This window comes from Symphalangus syndactylus, chromosome 13 (genome assembly GCF_028878055.3).
Source record: "Symphalangus syndactylus isolate Jambi chromosome 13, NHGRI_mSymSyn1-v2.1_pri, whole genome shotgun sequence".
NCBI classification, from domain to species: Eukaryota; Metazoa; Chordata; class Mammalia; order Primates; family Hylobatidae; genus Symphalangus; species Symphalangus syndactylus.
In genome coordinates, this window is record NC_072435.2 from 101,505,690 (window position 1) to 101,525,443 (window position 19,754).

The following is a 19,754-nucleotide window of genomic DNA, read 5'->3' on the forward strand; positions in this document are numbered from 1 at the left end:
AGGTGCTCGGTAAATGCATGATGAATAAATCAAAGAGTAAATGAATGGATTAGCAACAGAATATACAAGTACTAGATCATATAGAGAAGTTGCCCTTAGGAAAATGTAATACTTACAGCTGCATTTACGTGCTCAGCACCTACCATATGCCCTACATTCTCTCAGTAATCTTCACAACCCTTGGAGGTTACTGTTGTCATTTTTATTTCACAGCTCAGGAACTGAGAGGCTCGAGGAGGCTGAGCTAAGTTGCCCAGCAACTCATAGCTGGGATGTGGTGGGGCTAGGGTTTGAATCCCAATCTAGGTAACTTTGAAGCCTGTGCTCCTTCTCTTAGGCCAAGCTGCTGCCATAATTAACTGCTCACTGGGCACTTGAGCCAATGCTAGTAGATAGTTAGAGAAATTTAGGCTGGAACTCCAGCCCCACAACCCCCAAGCTAGATGAGCATGGACAATTCTTTCCTGCCTCTCAGTTTCCTCATTTGTAAGAAAGATAAAAATGGCACCTTCTTCTTCCTATGCTTGCTATATTAAATGTGACATGTTTATATCAAATGTTTAGCAGACTGCTAGTAAAGGCTCAAGAAATATTGCCTGTCAGCATTATTTTTGTCATCATCTTGAAAAACCCCTGCAAGAATCTATTAAAAGAAAGAGGGCTGGCCCCAAACAAAAGGCTCCAGAGGAGGCATTGGGGTGGGCCGGGGCCTTGCAGCTGTCGAAGCCTGTGTGTTTTTTAACTTTAGGGACTTTGCACTAACTTCTCCACTGGCAACCCCTTTAGAGCACAGATCAGCATAGGTCTCAGAAATGCCTGTGGGATTTCTCTTCCGTACTTGAAGTTCTAACAATTCGCTGAATTCGTTGTCATTCCATGCTGAGGGAGTGTCCCTTGGAGCCTGGAGGCTCACCCCGTAATCCCACGCAGGTGTCAGACAATGTCTGATGGGCAGAGAACATTGTGCTCCTGTCTGGCTCCCTGCCGGTCCCACCTTAGCACCAGGAGCAGCCTGGGAGTTGGACGTGTCTGAGGCGAGATGTGGGGCCTGATTTGAGTCTGAGATGCTAATCTGCCCAACTGAAGGTTTCACATCTGTCTTGGCATACACAGGCACACGAAATCTGAAGAGTCAGTTACAGCTCTGAGTAGGCGGGGTGGGGTCCCCGGGCATTGAATACAGGTAGGGCTAGATGCCTACCCTGACAAAGCAGGCATGGCAAATCCCACAGGGACCTGGACCACTCAAGAGATTGAGTGTGGGAAAGAATGGGGCAGGAAATTGTTATATAATGCTGGGTCTTTGGAATCAGGACTCTGTTTGAATGCCAGATCTTATGCTTATTATACTTCAACGGCTTGAAGTATATTACTCAACCTCTCTTAGAAGCAATTTTCTCATGTCAAAGTGGGAAAAATAATAGCACCTACAGTTGTCATGAGTATTAAAGGAGATTTTTAAAAATTTTTTTACTTTATGTTCTGAGATACACGTGGCGAACTTGCAGGTTTGTTACATAGGTATACATGTGTCATGGTGGTTTGCTGCACATATCAACCCATCATCTAGGTTTTAAGCCCCGCATGCCTTAGGTATTTGTCCTAATGCTCTCCCTCCCCTTGCCCCCCACCCCCTGAAAGGCCCCGGTGTGTGAAGAGATAATTTAATAAAGCTTTCAGCATAGTATTTGGAAAATTGTTAGTGCTCAATACATACTATAATCATATTAGCAGCTACAAAAGCTCTGAACAACTAGTGAGAAACTGTTGTGTGCTCTGGGAGGGATACTGGACTGTATTTTATATTTTTATTGCGCTTACATATCCCCTAATGGTGTTAGGACTGAGCAGAAGTGGTGTTGTAATTCTTAAACATATCTAATTCTTTTTTATTTTTTCGAAATGGATTTTCACTCATCGGCCAGGCTGGAGTGCAATGGTGCAATCTCAGCTCACTGCAACCTCTGCCTCCTAGGTTCAAGACAATTCTCCCACCTCAGCCTCTCGAGTAGCTGGGATTACAGGTGCCCACCAACACGCCCAGCTAATTTTTGTATTTTTAGTAGAGACGGGGTTTCACCATGTTGGCCAGGCTGGTCTCGAACTCCTGACCTCAGGTGCTCCACCCACACAAAGTGCTGGGATTACAGGTGTGAGCCACTGCATCTGGCCCTCTAATTCTTAAAGTACAAGTTTTGTCAGTGCCTGCTGTCTACTCAGCACTGTTTGTTGTTCTGAATAAATAAAATTATGTGACATAATCCCTGCTTTCAAAGGATGTTCAATGTAAAGGTAGAAACAACACAAGCAAAGATAAAAATTACATAAAAATGTAAAGAGCCTAAGATAAGTTCTATCACCAAACACTAATCTAGGTGGCAGTGACCATAGTCCCTGAGATAATTCCAAAAATACAGAATTCCGGGAGGAGTGGAAGGAATGCCTCTGCTCTCACTGGCTCCCAGGTGTCCAGCAGGTAGCCTTTTGTACAGTGATTCAGAGGCCCAGGCTTTTCCCATCTGTTACTCCACAATTCCCCTAGGGCCACAGAGACTTCTGGATCTCTCCTGGAGGACCACACAGGGGGCTTTCAAGGCCCGGCCCAGAAGTGGAACACTTCTTTCCACTAGCACTCAATGTTCAGTCACACAGCCATTCCTAACTGCAGGGGAGGCTGAGGAACGCAGTCTAGCCAGGTATCCAGGAAGACCATGGACATCCATGAGCTCTCACAGTCTGCGCCACCCAAAACAAGACTCAAACCACTCATCCAAGAACAAAAGGGATTGAGACACTTAGCTCTAAAGGCTGACCATATGGAGAGCTGTAGGGTCCAACATCGACAGAGATACAACAGCCTTGGTCGTAATTTTAGAAGTAGGTACCTGAATGGCCAGTTGTACAGATGGAAAACAGCAGTCTGAAGCAGAGAACTCCAGGCTGTGACTAAGTCATTAGGAGCACCGTAACCGGAGGCTCTTCCTTCCGCCCCACTCCAACCCCCCTGAAAAAAACAAACTGATCCTATGCAGCAAGATCTTTGCCAGTGAGTCACGGATCAGAGGCACCAGGCTGGAGCTTGAAGGATGCTGCCAAGATGCTTTGACCGTAAAAATGTTTACAACATGGCTGGATTCAGCCCAGACAGGAAAGGCATAAAAAGAGAAAACAAAAGAAGTGTCACCCGGTGGCTGCAGCTGCACACAGACAGATCGCCCCTGGCAAATTGCTGGTCCTGAGCAAACAGCCTTGAGAAGCAGGCAGGGGAGGGAGGTTAAGAGGACTGGACCACAGACACCTTGAACTCAGAAGATCCAAAACCACCCTGTATTCCATGTTCTGGTAAACTGCACCCCCATCTAGTAAGCCGCCTGATTCTCCACTCAATCACCAAGCCCCATGGATCTGAATTATCTCTCATATCCCTTCCAATCTACCCACCCCTATATCCCTGCCTTAGCTCAGGGTCCCCCACTTCCTCACCTGGGCTAACAGATCTACAACTTGACTCCAGTTTTCCCTCCTTCCATAATTCATTTAGTCCTCTAACAGATATTTATTGAGCATTCGGACACTAGGATGGTCACAGATACAGGGATACTAGGATACCTGCCTTCCCAATGTCCTTTATCACCTTCTTCCTTACCAACTGAATCCCAGTTTGGTCAGGAAAGTAACATGCACCATCAAAAAAATATCACCTTCACAGCCTTCTTTGCAAGTAGAGGCTACCTAGGCAGATATCTCTAGAAATGGCATCTTTCCTTGAATGTAAAAAAAAGAGGTGGTGGGGAGGCTTCCAAGGAAAAAGCCTTAGCCCTTTTCTCCTTTCGGCATGGAGTGTGGACGTGACGCCCCGAGATGTAGCACCCACCTTATAATCATGAGGAAGAATGCCACGTGTGGAGGATGGTGCCGCAGGAATCTGGAAGAGCTGGATCCTGGACGACTTGCTCAAGCAGCTGCACGTTCCTCCTGCCACCTACTTCTAGATATTGTGTTAGGTGGGTGTCTTCATTTCCTGCTGCTGCTGTAACAAATGACCACAAACTTAGTTGCTTAAAACAACATATATTTATCTCTTCCAGTTCTAGAGGTCAGAAGTGCAAAATCAGTTTTTTGGGGTTAAACCTAGGTATTGGCAGAGCTGGTTCCTTCTGTTTCCTCTGAGGGAAGAATCCTTTTCCTTGGTTCTTTTGATTTCTAGTGGCCACGTTTGTGCCTCAGCTTGTGGCCTCTCCCTTTATTTTCCAAGTACATCCCTGCAATCTCTGCTTTCATCATCATGCCTCTTCTCCTCTCTGGCTCCTGCTGCATCCTTGTTTTAAGGACCCTTGTGAGAACATCAGGACAATCAGGATACAGCAGGGACATGAAGATAATCTTCCCATTTCAAGATCCTTAATTTAATCACATCTGAAAAGTCCCTTTTGCCATGTAAGGAATCATATTCCCAGGTTACAAAAATTAGGACAAGGACATCTTTGAGGGCCATTATTCAGCCTACCACAAGAGGAAAAAGCAAACGGTTTACTTGTGTCAACCACTATTTTAGGATTGCCTCTGGCTCCCAACTCAGAGTTGAAGGTGACCAGAGCTGATACCACTGCCTGCTGTGTCCCAGGCACAGGCACTGTGCTCAGTGCTGGAGATGTTCCAACCAGGCTGAGGACCTCTAGCACAGAGTCTGCCATCTGTGTTTGCAGCTATGTACTTGCTTTTGACTGCCTTCTGTGAACTCCACAGGGCAGGAGATGGGTAACTTACTCTTTTCTGTGGTCTCACACCAACCTAGGGCCTGACAATTGCAGTGCTCAAATAATGTTGGTTAAGCAATGAACACAAAAGCTCAGCAATGAATGCAAAAACTCAGCAGTGAGCGCAAAAACTCAGCAATGAACGCATGACTCAGGTACCAACTCCTAAAGACAGAAGCCTGCGTTAATTCTAAACATCACTGAATAGAAGTGTGGAGGCTATTGATTAAACACTCTGTCCCAGCAATCCCCAAAAAGAATTCCATGGAACAGATGCTGGATAAAGCAAAGGTGGAAGGTTCCCTGAAACAAATATGTTTCGAAAATCCACACATGCCTACCTCTTAAAGTTTCAACTCTGAGTTGTTCCATAATGAAGAAATCCGCTTAACTTCAACTCACCATTTCCCAAGCTTACTTGGTACAATATCCATTTTTACCTTGAACACACATTAATCTCCTATGGAAACAGGGTTCCTTGGCACACATTTTGTGAAACACTGCTCCACCCTTCTCAGGACTGGTCTGGGAACTAGGTCAGTCCAAGGCCTGCAGGTGGACTCAGCAGGTGATCAGGCTAGAAGTGGACTAAAGCTGCCAAACATAGGAGCGGCCATTGTCAGGAAGGGCTTTGGGGTGGAGCTGGACTTCCAAGGCTGGGTGGCACTTGTCCTGGCATAGGGGAAGGGGGATACAGACCGCATTTACCCCAAAACCTGTTTGGCTTATTCCAAATGGCCCAGGTACAGATTCAATGAACCCAGAGGAACAGTGTCAAGCAAGGGCACCCAAAGGCATTTTTCTTGAATGCCCTGATCCCAAGCCAGCTGACCATTTCCCGGCTACCTCCAGCCAAATGGCAGCCAGAGCATGAGGACCTGATACCCTCCTCCACAACAGCCTTCCTGGATGGGTACTTCCTTTGCTCTGCTGTAAGAATCCATGTGACTCTGTGGCCCCTCTGCATTCAGATCTATCTGCGTTAAGAGAATGACTGCTCTCTGCTTTCACTTAGCAGCCAGCATTGACCAGGCTCCAGGGAAGTCCCCCACCCCTCCCACCTCATGCACAAACATTTTCTGGTCTGCCTCGGGGTTCTGTATTCATTATGGGACATTGGTCTATGAAATAACAAAGCTGATGGGACATTTGTCTATGAAATAACAAAGCTGAACATGATGTTGAAGATCCTCTTCTGTGGTTTTCATATTGATATCTGCAGAGCCCTGGGGGCTCATCAGGGACACCCTAGGGTCCACTAATACAGACATGGGGCAGCTGCTGGAGGCTCCACTTTAGCCATTTTTGTATTGAACTCCATGAATGTTCATATCAGTGAAAGAATTCATTTGTATCCCATATAAATAACATTTTAAAAATTTTCAATCCACATTCCCTTGGTCAAGGTCTTTATATTGCAGATAGGAAAACTGAGTACAAGAGAAGGAAAGTAAGCACCCAAGGCTGCAGAGCAAATTAAAGGCACAGTTAGAAGAGACTCCAGGTCTCTTGACTCCCAGTTTCCATCATACTATGCAGTTCCCAGCATAGGTGGCACCAGACCAGAATAGAGCATTTGATGCAAAATCTTTAAGAGACATACTTTTTTCCCAATTCCCCAAATTTACTACATTGATAAGGAGGAATTTTAACTTTTGTAGGATATAAAAGGTGGCATAAAATAGACTTTCACAAATAAATTTGGATTAGAATAAGGAGCATACTTCCTAAAGGAACTCCCCAGGCACCCCGTTTGCTAAGTTAACTACTTTACCTTCCCTCTATTGGAAGGTTCTACTGGCTATAAAATGAATTTTCATATAAGGATCTCCTTCCATCCTCCAACCCTCCCAAACCCTATCCACATCTCTTCTCACCAGCTTCTTGGTCATTTTTTAGCAACATTACCCTAGCCAAGGAAAGAAAAGTATTTTTAATCCTGAGAAGGCTTAAAACATGGAATATGTCCTGTGTGTACATATTCCAAAATAGTTAAGCACTTTCCATCCCACAAAGAGTAGGTACTAGCCCAATCTACTTCCTGATCCAACCCTTCTCCTCCACCCACCATCTCCAACTCAGGATAAATCAATAAAAAGGACTCTCTTTACTTTTCAGAACACATGGTAAAGAGAATATACATCTATAGGAAATTTAAGACACAGTAATCCTCAATTTGTCAACTTCAGGACTTTTATCAGGAAAGGCTTTGTGAAATCTCAGTAGGGTCACGGGACCCACCATTTGTTTCAATCGAGCATGCACTCTCTCCTGCTCCTTTCCTGCACCCTTCTCCCTTTGACAACTCTCTTATTTGGGTACAAATTAACCATTTGTTTTCAGGTAAGTTCACTCTCTGAGAGACTGGAATTGTGGCCGTAAAACAAAATGAGGATCTGAAGCTCAAAATGGGTAAGTAACCTACTCAGGGTCACACAGCAATTAAGGGGTGAAGCCCAAATTCAGATCTGGGTTTCAGACTCCAGTGCTCATATTTTCTCCACTTGGGCCTTAGCCTCCAAGACACGTAATATTAACAACATGGTCTAACATTCTTGGAGGTCTTGCTATGTGCTAGGCACTGTGCAAAACTGCTGTCCTTGAAGAAGTATAAAAATAAACATATCTCAGCAAGGAAAAGGAGGACCTTTTGGATTTTCTATCTCTCTCTGTCCTTCAGTTGAGACATGCAAAAAACAATCATCCATCTCTGGAACTTACAATTGAATGGTATAAGATCCACAGACACAGGCAACCAATTGAATAGCCATCTTTACAATCTGACCTCCTGCATTTGAAAGAAAGAAACACGATCCTTTTAACTCTTCAGATGTCTCCCAGCATATCACATCCTGTGCTCTTGCCAGATCACAGAAATAAATGGCAACATCACTTTCACAGTACCTGTCTGAATACTGGATGTGGACTGCATCCTAGATATTACCACCCCCATGACAATCAAGCATACCAGATATTTTAGGAGCGTTCCAGATTCAGCATCTGTCCTGTTATCCACATAAGTGGCTTGTTGAACCATGCAGTTACCGTATAAAAACCCCACAGATCTGCTCAAATAGTTAACGTGAACCTCATGTCACCAAAACCTATAGTTTCAGTGTGGGCCTGAACTTGCCCCTGGAATTGCTTGAATTTATGACTGTTCCAGAGGGGTCGGTTGTCAAGTTGCAGTTCAGGATCTCAGAGGCTGGCATGAACCTTTTCTCTCTTTAACAGGTTGGTTTCAGAAATCAAAGATTCCAAAGATTGAAGTGTCATCTGTGTTTTGTTGGCAAGTATCTACTTAATCACTACTTCGTTGCCTGAGGAGAGACTCATAATGTGTGCATGTATTCCAAAAGAATTTGGTTCCCCAGTTGGCAATAAATATCATAAGTTTCCAAACTGGGCATGTTGAGGCATTTGACATATCACGCTGCAGATCTAAGAACAAGACAAAGGGTGTTTGTATGCCAGAACAGAATGGTGGGGAAGCTAAGGACACCCAAAGTTCTCTCATCTAAAGATATTTCACTGCCACCATTTCCATTTTACTACCTTAGTCACCAAAAATTCTACCCACCATGAATGTCCAGGCCCCCCCTTCCCTTCGGTTAAAGCAATCCTAGTGTGTACATCAGTGATGAAGATTCACTAGGCTTCAGGACCCAGGAAAGCCAGCCAGAGGGAAAAGTATTTATACAAAGGCTAAGGCATAGTCAATCAAAAATGAAAGAGTTAGTTTATAGGGATCAGAAGAGAAGAAGCAACTGCACCATCGGTGTTTCTCTAGCTCCAATCCTACTAGAGAAATTGTTCCAATCCTACTAGAAAAAATGCTAGAACTTGTTCTCCCTACACTGTCCTTTAACCCCTTTGGAGTCACTAGACAATATCAGATGTCCATAGGAACAAGTCTCCTATTGCTCTTTGACTTCTGCCCCATCAGGAATATTTGCTGTCCCCACTTCTGCTGTCCCCAAAGCCACCTCTAGCTACCTTGTCATTATCACTGCTAGCCTTAGTCTCCTAGCCTTGCCAGAAAGACCCCCTTCCACTCTATTCTCAGCACTCATTTCCTGAAAACCCAATCAAGAGCCTCTCAGTGTCGGGTTGGAGAAGTGATACATATCTGATGTATTGAACATCACTCACCCTCTTATGACTGTCTCATGCCCCCGAAACAAATCTATGCACCTCTACTCTTTATATAGGGTAAATTCTAACACAGAGTTTTTCTTGATTCCTCCTATAACCCACCCCACTGTCCTTCCAAGCTCATCTGAATAATGTTTCCATTATCCCATTTAATCACCACCGCAACAACACAGGGTAGATTATCTCTATGTAGGTCATCCCTTACATCCCTGGTGTTTCTCTAAGACACACCACCATCCTGGGAGCAAAATGAGGCAAGTTAAAAGGATTAAACTGCATGTCTCTGATTCTAGCCACCCCTCCCTTCCCCTCTTTCAAGATCTCAGGTACTCCTGAGAGTTCCCTCTTCCAAGGGGGCCACTTCTCCCATGCTTACAAACTAGCTTCACCCGCCTCCAGTTACCAGACTTCTGCTGCCTTTAAACCAATTTAAAGGACCAGATTTATTGAACAGAATAATGTCAGAGAGGGTGCTGTATTGGCTTACCACTACCACCTCCAATGCTATCTTTTACTTCTGCCCCCTGAATCCTCCCAAGCTCTTAGTGCCTGCAATGGCCATCAAATTTGTCAACATGCCACAATGTCAGCCATCAGGAAATCATGATCAAACTAGCCAGGATTCTTAGGGTGGCAAGTGACAGACACCCAAGTCAAGGTGAATAAACAGAGAAGGAATGTTTTTAGGTCACATCACTGAAGAAACTCAGGGTAGTGCAGTATTCAGGAATCTCAGTGTCCCCTCCCTATCTCCTCTCTGCTCTGCTTTATTCCCAAACTCCCTCCTTATGGTGGCAACATTGGTCAGTGTGACTGTCAGCTCCAAATTTATTTCTATGCATAGCAGGAAAAGGGAGAAAATAGTTCTGGAATAATAGTCATGGCAAGGTCTCTGATTGCCTCAGTTTGTGTAACATACTCATCCTTCAACCAATCACTGTGACCAGAAGAAGATAAACTTTAGGTCATCTGACCACCCCTGGGAACACACATGGTTACAGGAGAGTGTTGGTTTCACCTAAACTAAATAGAATAGTTTCCATAGAGGAAAGAAAGATTCTGTCACTAAAATAAGAGGGAGAAGAATGCCAGGAAAGCAAAAGCAAGATATTCCCAAATAGACTTCATTCCAAGCTCTTACATCTCTCTTTACTCCTTTAGGCTTGCTGAGAAACTGGGGTAAAACAAGATTTGCAAGTATGGGAGTGAGGACATCAATGGATGCTGTGTGAAGAGTGGGACCTGGAATATCAGGAGAAAAAGTAGGGACAGCTGTTGATTCCAATTCAAACTGGCCTTGGACAAGTTTCTCTACCTGGGCCTCTGATCCTCATTCATGAGCAGATTGGTCTAAATCATTGCCTTAACCCATGGCCCTTGATCTCACCAAAGCTTCATAATTGCACTATGATCAAACCTGGGCATTGAAATATTAAAACCTATTTCCATGCTGCTCTTCTTAACTATGCCCAGATATGAACATTTTAGCAGCTCAAAAGCAATGCCAATAGTCTTGCTGACAATCTTCCAGTCAAAAATTTGTCCTCTGAGTTAAAAGATGTTTATCACATCTTAGAATCAATAAAACAGTTCTCCTTTTCAAATATGTTGATATATACAAAATATATATAACAATATGTATATGAATATGTTCCATAGACCTTCACAATTTTTCTAAGTTGGTCATCAAGCAGAAACGTTGTTCCAACTAAACAAGATGGCCTCAAATTCCTTCCTTCTCTAAAAAATCTATGGTTTTATGGGTTTTTTTTTTTCAGTTGGAAAATGGTGTCACCTCTCAGTATTCTACACCTATGAGAAAACCAATTTTTATCATAGAATCATAAATGAACACCTCAATCTATCTTATGGCAGTTTAGCCAATTAAAAGTATGATGCCGTTAAAAAAGGGAAAAAGCATGGTGCCTAAACTTCATACTTAGGAGGATGGCTATAATTTAAAAAAAGACAGATAATATAAGTGTTGGGGAGGATTGGAACCTTCATACGGTGCAGGCAGGAATATAAAACGGTGTAGCCACTTTTGTAAACAGTCTGGCAGTTTCTCTAAATGTTAAACATAGAGTTACCATATCAGCCTGCAATTTCATTCCTAAGTATAAACCTAATAGAAATCAAAACATATGTCCACACAAAAACTTGGACATGAATGTTCAGAGCAGCATTATTCACAATAGCCAAAAAATGGAAACAATCCAAATGTCTATCAACTAGTTGATTAATAAATAAAACATAGTAATTCATACAATCAAATACTATTAGGCCATAAAAAAGAATGAAGTACTGATACGTGCCACAGCATGGATGAACCTTGAAAACATTATGCTAAATAAAAGAAATGAGTCACAAAAAAAACATATTATATGATTCCATTTATATGAATTGTCCAAAACAGGCAAATCTATAGAAACAGAGAATAGATTAGTGGTTTCAGGTGCTGGACGAAGGGGATAAAGAGTAAATGACTGCTGTTGGTAGGAAGTTTTTTGGGGGGAGTGATGAATATATTCTAAAATTGATTGTGCATTATGCTGGTGGTTGTACAGGTCTATGAGCATACTAAACACCATTCAACTTAACACTTTCAATGGCTGCGCTGCATAGTATGTGAATTACAGCTCAAGAAAGCTTTTTTTTTTTAAAGTATTGTGACTAAGATCTGGTTGGCAAACAAATTAATACTGCTTATCAACTACATTTAATTAATGAGAGGATATGAGGATTTTTTTTCCCTGCACAATTTCCATTCCCCCTTCTGCTATGCTATGATATATTCTAATTGCCTCTTTTTTTCCTTGTAAGTTTTTATTTCTATAGGTTTTTGTGAATAGGTGGTATTTGGTTACATGAATAAGTGCTTTAGTAGGGATTTGTGAGATTTTGGTGCACCTGTCACCCGAGTGGTATATACTGAACCCGATTTCTAGTCTTATTCCTCACCTGCTTCCCACCCTTTCCCCGAGTCCCCAAAGTCCATTGTGTCACTCCTGTGCCTTTGCATCCTCATAGTTTAGCTCCCACTTATGAATGAGAACATAGGATGTTTGGTTTTTCCAGTCCTGAGTTACTTCACTTAGAATAATAGTCTCCAATCCCACCCAGGTTGCTGTGAATGCCATTCATTCATTCCTTTTTATGGCTGAGTAGTATTCCATCGCATAAACGTACCACAGTTACTTTATCCACTCATTGATTGATGGGCATTTGTGCTGGTTCCACATTTTTGCAATTGCAAATTGTTATGCTATGATATTGTCTGGGAGGAAGCACTGCACAGCATTTCCCATTTTATGTGTTCCCTGTGAAGCTGCCTTCATCATTTCTACCCCTCTAGACTCTAAGGAGGGAACACATGACCAGGCTAAGCCTGTCAGCACATACCCTTCCCTTGGTGACAGTGATTGGTTCAGCAATAAGCACATGATGCTGTGGGTGACAGTGATTGGCTGAGAGACGGGCATGTGACTCAAATTAGACCAATCAGAGCTAATGAGACTCATCCAGTTGATTTTATTTGAGCTCTTGGGGGTCTCATTCTTCTCTTTCTCCAATGGCTGTGAGTCTGAATGGATGTATAGGGTGCAGTTAGCAGCTCCTTGCAAGAGTGAAGAAGCAGCCTGGGAATGATGGCAATACAGAATTAAGTAGAACTGAGAGAGGGAAGCAGAGCTCTGCCTGCAAGTCATTTGAGCCCTGATTCCTGCCATGCCTGCAGCCAGATCTTTCCTCTGTACTGTCCCATTATATAAACTATAAAGTTCCCCATTCTGCATAAACTAAAATGGGTTGGGTTTTCCATCTCTTGCAGCCAAGAGAATCCTAAGTGAAAGAAATAGAGAATGGCTTTCCTAAGCACTGCCTTGAGAAATTGAAGGACACCTTTCTTGTGTATTGAAAGAGGGCTCAACTGACTAGAAATTTCTATGCTTGGGGTAGGACCAGAGCTGGGGACAGGGAATGTTGGCATCTATGCCACATAGTGGAGGAAACAAAGCCAAAACTGTGTGGTGGTAAATGTCTTTAGCACCACAGATTTTCGATAATTGATCATACTCCAATCTCCCCACAGAGAAAATGGATTTAGAAATATTTCCAACTCCCACTGCCCAGCAAAATGTGGTTGGCCAGTGTTTCCCCAGGATATCAGGAAAGCCTGTGCAGTCAGATTCAATCTGATTTGCAACGCACCAGGTCTTGTGAACACTAATGTGCTGATCAGCTTTCAAAGAACCAACCAAGCCGCAAGCCAAAAAAAAGGAGACTTACATGGGCTTTACCAATCAGTTATCTTTCTGATTAGTATTTAGTTGCACTTTGAGGATTAATTCCTTCAATACAAGTGAACACTTGTAATCCATATGAATATACTCACTCTATAAGGAGATTTGTATTAAGGTAAATACCCGAAGTATTCATTATATTGTGAAACTCAAATCTCCCAAATGAACAATTGAGGTCTTATACACAGCTCAGGAGATAAAGCACCTCAATGGCCTTCTTTGAGGTATGAAGGCTGTGGGCCTATTCACCTTCGAGTTTTGGATTTGACTCACCTTTGGGATTTGAGGATCTAAGCCAAGTTTGTCTACATACAAAACCACAGCTTCTTCACCAGTGTTCTCTGATGCCTGAAACAGTTCCTAGAACAAATTAGGCAGCCAAAAAATGTTTTTAGATTTTTTTCCCTTCTCTTCTAGAAGAAACTCCAAAGGTCAAAAGGTCTGTTCCCTGACACTCAGACCGATCCTAGATGATTAGCCTTTGGAAAATCAAACTAGAACAATAAAGGGAATTCATTAGCTCATGTAACTGAATGGCCCAAGGATGGTAGAAGCTTCCAGCAAAGCTTAATCCAGGACTGTATTTTGAGATCAGGACCTGGTTTCCCTCTATCCTTTTTTTTTTTTTCTTAGATTATTGTTAGTCCATTTTCTTTGATGTTGGTTCCATTCTTAAGTAGTCTCTCCCCTCATGGTGTCAAAATGACTGAAAACAGCTCCACAGCTACATGATCCTTCATTCACATCCAACAGAAATAAGACGCTGTGTCTCAGCATTTCCAACAATAGTCCTAAGATTTCCTTGGATTGGATTGGCTTAGATCATGTGCTCATATCTGAACCAATCAGGATGTTTACAAAGAGGGCTGCGTGCTGATTGGCCCAAGTCAGAGTCTATTCTTGAAGCTAGGAAGATTGACAGTCTCACTCAGACCACATGACTGGGGAAGTTGGGGTACAGGAGGCAAAGAAAGTGGGGCATGATGGGTAGCCCCATTTTATATATGAAGCGACAGAAAACCAGAGAGGTTTCATCACTCACCTAGAAAGGCACAGTGAGCTCAGCAAGAGGAGAAACTAGACCTCCAGCCCACTGCCCAAAACAGTCTTATTCTTTCCTCTCTGTATTTAACTTACTCCCAACCAAAACTGTACAAATATCATCCTGTATTTTTCTACTTCTATCATTTGATGAAGAAAAGACAGAAATACTTTAAGGTGTTTCTAGGGGAAAGTAACTTACTTGCAGGTGCACTCCATTCCTTAGGATCAGGTTCAACAATATTCAAGAACAAGCAACAACAACAACAAAAAGTTCCCGGGAACCCAATCCGTAGACCAACTCAATCATCCCAGCCACACAAAGCAACACAAAATGACTGGCAGAGTGAACAAAAGAAAGCCCCCACTAGGGCCCTGGGGCTGACTCCAGATTTGAGGGAGGAGGCTGGAGGCCAGAACTGCCTTTTCTTTGTTCCCAATTCTCCACGAGGCTATTTGCATTTCATTGTGGTCCTGGATGATTTAAGGAGCCCAGTGAAAACCCTTGGATGTGGTTAGGACATTCATGCTCCAGTGATAAATAATGTGACAAATGTGTATGGCCTAGAGTCACTGTATTATCAAAGAGCTCCTTGGAAACTGGGCAAATGGTAGGGCTTTTTTTTTTTTTTAACTCCTGCTTGTGACTGGTTTATTTATTTATTTATTTATTTATTTATTTATTTTTCATCTGCTTTATGAATTGATTTCTTATCCCTTTCCAAGCATATAATACCGTCCTAGGGACTGACACCCGTCCTGTCTTTACAACCAGATCCTTTCAATAGCTGTTCCGCCAGAGCTTTGATCATCGGGTCAGAGTTGAAAGAAAAAGATGAAGTCCCCTTTCCCATCTTTTTCTCCTCACCAACCTCTCCAGACACATTTCCCACCCCCACTCACCCCCCCCCACCCCCTGCCCAAAGAAATCTCCTGGTTTACTTCAAAAGCAGGTCTGCATCCAAAAGAGATAACATTGATGGGGAGTAGGGGTAGAAGGGAGAAAGTAGAGAGGAAAGAGAGGGGTCCCTGGACAGGGAGGGAAGTGAGACAGATGGGCACAGAGCCTGCTGTCTGAGCCTAACTTGTCACTGGGAGGCAGGCCAGGCTGGGAGGACTCAGGCCTTCATATGTGAGGAGGCGTGACAGTGAAAACTCAGCAGTCCAGGCTTATCTTTGCTGGCAGAGAAATCGGGTTTGGACAGATCTGAAGAGAATGACTACTGGTTATTTCTGGAACAGCTTCTTAGATTTGCTGCCATGTCTGTCATGGTGGTTAAGAGCTGGGGTTTGGGAGTCTGGGTTCAAATTCCAGCTCTTTCACATTTTAAATGTATTCAGTTGAGCAAATCTTTTCTTCTCTAAGCCTCAGACTTCTTGTCTCATCTGGTAGAGGAGAGCAATGTCCTTCCTGTAGTCCCAGCAAACCAACAAATAGGGTGAACTGAGCATGCTGCTTTCCAAAGACAAGGCTACCATTGGGACCAAACACCTTACCCTCTTTCTGTATGGATATGAACATCGGTGAGGAGAGAACTTTATCTCCTTTGATGACCTGAAGTCTTCCAAGCCTCAAGTTGTCAAGAGAGTGAGGATGCAGGATTGAGGAGGAGAAAACTTGACAGAAGGAAAGGACTATCATGAGGTACATTCACAGATGGATGAGGATGGAGATAGCCCAGGATCTGAGCTGACACTTTCAACTTGAATTTTCACCAACTCTTCCTCATCACTATAAGCCAGATGAAAGAATGAGCCAAACTAGATTCTGCATTTCCAGAATATCCACTCAGCTACAGCAGGAGTAGAGCACCAGATCCTCAGTTACAAGCAAGGGCCTGACACAACATCCGAGAAAGTCTTTAGTCCACTCGAGCTAGATATTTCTGTGTGTCCGAGACAAGGTGACAAGTATCCTGGACATAGGGATCATAACAGTATTGTCTTCTTATAGATTTTAGGATCCAGTAAGATAATGTGGGCATGCAGCACTTTGAACCATGCAAGGCATAGAATGCATACTCAAGAAATGGTAGCTGTCATTAACGTTTCAAGAGCTTTTGTTTTGTTTTGTTTGAGACAGAGTCTCAACAGACAAGGTCTCGCTCTGTCACCTAGGCTGTAGTGCTATAGCAAGATCTCCGCTCACTGTAACCTCTGCCTCCCAGGCTCAAGCAAGTCTCCTGTCTCAGCCTCCCAAGTAGCTGGGATTACAGACACCTGCCATCACGCCTGGCTAATTTTTGCATTTTTGTAGAGACAGGGTTTCACCATGTTGGCCAGGCTGGTCTTGAACTCCTGGACTCAGGTAATCCACCCACCTCAGCCTCCCAAATTGTTGGGATTACAGACGTGAGCCACCACGCCCAGCTTTCAAGAGCTTTCAGTGTGCTTCATTTAAATGGTAAGTTCCTTCAGAACATTCTCTTTTCAAGGTGGAAAAATGAGAACACAACTCAGACTTCAAATATATCCCTCTCTCATTTCGTATGGTGGCTTTTTGGGCACTGACGCTGGTAGTGTTTTCTTTTCCACTGTCCTATCATCATAGAACTTGGCTTTGCGACATTGTAAAAGTCTTTTGTGCCAGGACAACCAATTAGGCATTGAAGGATGGAGGAGCCTGGCACTCAAGGGTTTATTTTTTCTATTTGTCTTTCAAGGGCAGTGATGGTTGGTTTCCAGAGCCACAGTGGCTTCAGCTGTGTTAGCCCCCCAAACGAATGATTTACAGACATGTTTTTAGGGGTACCTTGCCCACTCTGTGGGTTCAGCGTTGCCTAAATCGCGTGCTGACTTCTTTTTGCCATTTGTTACATACCTGGACCCTTTGTGTCCTTCCCCTAAGCTGTCATCCTGTGGTTACTCGGCAATTGCCAACTGGTTTTTCATATTAGCCCAAGAAAAACATCATTAGGAAGGGCGAGTCTGTGGCCAAATCTATTGCTTAATGGTCTGCAAAGCCCAACAGAAATAAATTGGAGGTATCTAAGCTGAAGGCCTCTCTGCTAGCAGGAAAAGTGAAACTCGACACTTGAAACATGAAATATGGCAAGGCTGCTATTGCCACACTGCAGAAAGTTTCCTCTTAATAAAGTCACTTATAGAAATGTACTGTTTCTCCTGAGGTCTTCTTATAAAGCTGTTCTAAAAAGGAAGGCCATTTTCTCTGCAAGGTAAAGCAATCATGTTCTCGGTTTTCATTAAAATCCTCATTCGCCACAGAACTGACTCTATTTCTTCTTAATGAGGCTGCAAAATTATAAAGAAGGCAACTCAGCACCGTCTCCCATTGGGTCGCTCTTTCTCTCCTTCCTGCCACTCCATTTCTCCCTTCTTCAGCGCTCACCCATCTTTCCATCACTGTCCCACTCCTGCTTCCACCACCCCTCCCCTCACTGCACTGCCTCACTCCTGCCTTGCTGCGGCTTGAATGTCTGTATTCTCCCAAAATTCATATATTGAAAATTTAATCCCCAGTGCAACACTGTTAAGAGGTAGGGCACTTAGGAGGTGGTTAGGCCACGAGGACTTGCCCTCATGGATGGGATTAGCAACCTTACAAAAGGGCTGGAGGGAACTAGTTATGCCCTTTTTTGCCTTTCTGTCCCTTAGACATGTGAGGACACAGCATGCATCCTCTCTGGTGGGGAAGGCCACGAGGCATCATCTTGAAAGCAGAGAGTGGGCCTCACAGGCATAGAATCTGCCAGAGCCTTGATCTTGGACTCCCCAGCCTCCAGAACTGTGAGAAATAAACCTCTGTTCTTTATAAATTACCCAGCCTCAGGTGTTTTGTTATAGCAGTAGGAATGGGGTAAGACATATGTCAATTGCCCCAACTCTACCTCTACCACCTCACCACTACCTCCACCACCTTATCCTTACCTCTACCATCCCACCACTACCTCCACCATCATTCACACCCACTTTCACTGCCACACAATCTCATGGATACAAAAGCAGAAAAACCAGTTCCCTTCAATGGTAACACTCAGGCTGATATCAAGCATCTTAATAGTATAACGCAGAGATGACAAATTCTGAGGAAAGAAATGATGACCCAAGAATTTTATGACCAAGGAAGTTGTACTTCAAATTCAAAGGCAACAGCCAAATTATAACACACACACAAACACACACACCACACAAATCAGAGATGTAGCACTAATGAAATAAATTGAAATAAATAAAAAAAGATTTATTAAATCCAGCCAACCAAAAGATGAATCAAAATAAAGAACTCAGAAAAACAGATTAAAAATGTTTTAAAAGAATAGGTGGCTGGCTGGGCGCAGTGGCTCACGCTTGTAATCCCAGCACTTTGGGAGGCCGAGGCGGGCGAATCACGAGGTCAGGAGATCGAGACCACGGTGAAACCCCGTCTCTATTAAAAAAAAAATACAAAAAATTAGCCGGGCGTGGTGGCAGCCGCCTGTAGTCCCAGCTATTCAGAGAGGCTGAGGCAGGAGACGGGCGTGAACCCAGGAGGCGGAGCTTGCAGTGAGCCGAGATTGCGCCATTGCACTCCAGCCTGGGCGACAGAGCAAGACTCAAAAAAAAAAAAAAAAAAAAAAGAATAGGTGGTGAACATTAATATATCAGAATATAAAACTAAAGCTATTTAGCTACAATGATTGCCACTTAAAATAATATATAAAAAATAATCATATAACATAAAAATTGAGACATCGAGTATGTAGGTGAAGTGAAAAAGTTATAATTTCTTAGAGTGCCATGTTAGGGAATTTATAGATAAGCCTAAATTTAAAACTTAAAAAAAATCTGCAACCCCAACATGTTCATTTGTTTAATAATCTTTATGTTTTAGCTTCAGTAGGCTCTTTTGGGAACTTATCACCAGTTGTATCATAAATATTTATTTGAAATTTTAGTAATTCACTGTTTCCTTTCCTTCTACGAAATAAGACTATTTAATTTAATACATTTTGATTTAATAAAGACATCCATGGAACATTCCTATATTTTTCTTTCCATTGTTTTATCCATGTGTGGAGAGAGGATGAAATTATGATTACAGGGGTCGAAGGTGCTATGTGATGAGATTGGGGATCACCTTTAGTTTTCTTCTTTGCACTTTGCTGTGCTCTGTGACTTGTTTTAGTCATTATCATGTACCATTTTACAAAGATAATACCATTAAAGAAAATTAAAATGTGAAATTTAACAAAGAAGAGTGACCAATGCCTTTTCTCCAGCTCCCTGGACCCCTCTCCAACATGCTAGAGGGGACTTCGGGAGCCACAGGGATTGTCAGGATGAAGGATATTCTGTCTGAACATTGTCTCCTGAACTATTTCTGTCTGCACCAGAGATGGATTTCCTAGTAACCCATCAACTCCCCCTTGCACGCACCAACATGGACCTGGAAAAGTTAATGTCTAATGTTTCTACATTGCAGGAAACTGGCATGAGCATACACATCCATTCAGAGGAGGTGAAAGTGGAGTGACTGAGGATAGAATCTCCACCTTCTGAG

General features: G+C 43.1%; 1 long non-coding RNA gene across 1 annotated transcript in view; it reads right to left on the reverse strand.

Annotated features, from left to right (window-relative positions):
• Positions 1-3,880: 3,880 nt before the first annotated feature.
• LOC134732214 (uncharacterized) overlaps positions 3,881-19,754 on the reverse strand; it is a 118,127-nt gene continuing 102,253 nt past the window's right edge. The window contains exon 3 of the long non-coding RNA XR_010115162.1: positions 3,881-4,027. This is a non-coding gene — a long non-coding RNA (uncharacterized lncRNA). The remainder of the gene's footprint in view (positions 4,028-19,754) is intronic.